A 3,240-nucleotide genomic window follows, 5' to 3' on the forward strand; every position below is an offset into this window, starting at 1 on the left:
TAAGAGATGCATATGGAAAGTTGTGTCTTTCTGGCATTTCAATACTATAAGAAGAATAAGAGAGGGGGTGTTGGGCCAGGAGCAGAGATGTTACACTTACTTGGGATATTATAGGGATATTACTAGTAATTGAGGATATTATAGGGACAGAGGGCTTACCGAGATGACTGCCCATATTGAGCTAGGTTATAGTCATATTCAAGCAAATTTGATGGTCTCTAGCATGACCAATCTCTCAAGTCCTGGTGTTTAGCTCTCCCAGCATATTCCTGTTTTCCTTTTGGTACTGAAAAGAGTGTAATTTAGCAGCTTTCCAGAGAGGTTTGGTGCAAGAGGGGAAGGTGGCTCCATACCACGGGCTGCTGAGTGAACAACCTGAGCTGGAGCTGTGTGGGAGTCTAAGGCAGACCTGCAATGGGTTCATAGCAGAAGGTTGGGTGAGCTCAGGAGAGCTGGAAGCCATCACTAGGGACATTGCTTGAGCCAAAAGAATTAAGTCCAAATTTAAACTTTCCTGGCTTTCTGCACTGGAGCTCCACAGGGTACAAGACCAGAGTCCAGAGGTATCACCTAAGGACTAGAGGACAAAAAGGGAGCTTACAGACCCCCTAATTTCCCAATGCCAAAGGTCTCCATACCCCCAGCATTCATACATCCATTTACCACTTATGGATCAAAGGAGGTGAGATTATCCAAGAGAAACAATTTTTATTCCATGGAGACTATGTACTACCTTAAAGAGACCATTAAATTATTGGCTTTTATTAAATAAAAAAAAAAAACTGGCTATTTGGTTCACTTTTTCCTGCTTAGTCAGCAGAGAAGTAGGGGCGGGGAATTAAAAGGAAGACCACATCATCTAAAGACAAAATGAAGAAGCTTTGCACAGTGGCAGTATTGTAGCCAATGCGGTTTATCTGAGGAGCAATTATTGCTAATTGAAAGCTTTCCCAGCACCCTGCCAGGATGACTTGAAATATAGTCAGCTTTGGCAATTTTTGACACTATCTCTGGAAACTGAAAAAAAAAAGCCAAAATGAAAATATTAGTTCCTCTGCACTTCCAAAATGCCGTGTGATTTAACATTTCTACTTTGATAAAGTCATGTTCTTTAATATATCAAATCTCTTAACACTTATGAAAGAGATGGGGACATCAAATTGGCCTTTACCAAATCCTCTTCACATGACCTCTGCAATATTTCTATACACCCTTTGACCTCTTTTGCTATCATCTTACTCCAGATCTTTTTTTATGTCACTTGGATTAAAACTTCTAACTTGTATCCTCAATTTGTGTTTTCCCACTCCAGCCCATCTACAGAGTGTTGCCATGTGAATTTTACAGAAGAACACTTTATATCTCACCATTTCCAGAAAAAACAATTTCTGGTCTGTGATTCGAAATTTTCTAGAAAGCATTTTACTCCACCAACAGATTGCTTTAGGATCTCTCATACAGTGTACGTGCCCCCTATTATGTCTTTATTTGTACTGGTCCTACATCCTGAAAGGGCCTTGCTTTCCATCTGCATAGGCCCCTATGTTCTGCAAATTCAAGCTTTAGAACAAATGCCCCCTCTTCCAGGAAGTCTTTCCAGAGTTGTTGGAGCAAAAATAATTTTTGCTATCTAGATTCAGCATTGTTTGCATGGTCAGTATCAGTGTATTTGTCTTACCCATCCATTAGACTCTATCTTTACTTGCCTTACTCATGACAGATATTCAAAATATGACTTTTGGGGGAATGATAAAAAGGGGAGGCAATATATCTCTTCAACCCTGACACTGAATTACTAATATTGAACATCTTTCTATTATTTACTGTATATACACCCCAAATAATTTTTAATAGGTACAAATTAAATAAAAATAATTTTTTATGCTCTGTAGCACATCTATAAAGGTTGTTGCTGATAAGTTAAACAGGAATGTGTGTAACATCATTGCACACTCAAATAGTTGGAGCGTATCCCAAGGGCTATAAATACCTAAAGAGGACTCTTGAAGACTAGAGGATGGTTTTAAAGGAACACACTGTTCCATGTAGATTATATAAACACATATTTTTTAAAATACAAAATTAGAATCTTGTTTGTAGTTCTCTACCCACTGGATCTTTATTTTTAAACCACTTGAAAAGAAACCAATGAAAACCTTGTAACATGAATGAGTTTTAATACTTTTGGTCCCATATATCTTTTTTAATAGAAAATTCTTTCCCTTTGAATCATCATGGGTGATATTTATCCTGATGATGAACATGTTTCCAACATAACTAACATTGTATAATTTCAGAGTGGAGAAGCAATATTGGATATCACATATTAAAATAGTTTGATTTTCCTTCTCTTTAAAACTTATTTGAAATGTGAACATTGTCACTGATTTTTGTCTCCCTAGCCTGTATTCCAAGGACACTGCGTATTTTGTATCCAAATAGTTTCTTTCTTTTTAATTCTTGTCTTTGTAGACTAGGAAAGTTTGGATGGCCACTAAAATGGAATTTTTTGGCATTCCTCTAAACTGTAAAATATAGGATCAATGAACTGAATAAATGGTTCTTAGGCATTTGAGATCTCTTATAGGCTTAGAACTCATCTCTCAAGGAAATCTCTAGTATAGGGGGCCTACTTAAGGAGAGGGAAATGATGTTTTCCTTCTATGATCTTTCCCATCTCCTATTCCTTCTTCAAACAAGATTTGAAAACTTGATTAAATAATCAAATTTGAAAATTAAATGAACACAAAAAAAGGAAATCTCTATATTTGAAATAGAATTAATTCTTGGCCGCAGGGACACCCCAGAGAGAACCAGTTTTAATCAGTATTTCAAGATGAGACAGCTCAAGAATAGTGTTAGAATTTAGCAGACTGAACAACAAGAGAACGGCCTGTCCTGAAAAAATGTGTGCATGAGAATGTTTTTAAAAAGAGGTTGGGAAACTGGGCTATCATGATGTGCATTTAACCAAAACCCAGTAGCCATTTCCTTTGCTCTCTGAGCTCCAGTGGAAGAACACACAGGGAGAAGTGCCACTTTCTGAGACCTCACCTTCCTCTCCTCTTCAGCAGACATTGATTGACAGCCCCTCACATCTTGTTCCCCTCCATTTGCTTTATATACACAAGGTGACTGTTTTTTTAGCTCCATGAGTGGGTATGTTTGTTTGGTAGAATTTATGAGGCTTGACCCCATAAAAACTGTATTACAACCATACAAAACAATCGTTTTCAAATC

General features: G+C 37.3%; 1 non-coding gene across 1 annotated transcript; it reads left to right on the forward strand.

Annotated features, from left to right (window-relative positions):
* The first annotated feature begins 877 nt into the window (after positions 1-877).
* LOC118971240 (U4 spliceosomal RNA) lies at positions 878-1,017 on the forward strand. The gene has a single exon (XR_005059598.1). It is a non-coding gene; the product is annotated as a U4 spliceosomal RNA (small nuclear RNA).
* The last annotated feature ends 2,223 nt before the right edge of the window (positions 1,018-3,240 follow it).

Source organism: Manis javanica, chromosome 1 (genome assembly GCF_040802235.1).
Source record: "Manis javanica isolate MJ-LG chromosome 1, MJ_LKY, whole genome shotgun sequence".
Lineage (NCBI taxonomy): Eukaryota > Metazoa > Chordata > Mammalia > Pholidota > Manidae > Manis > Manis javanica.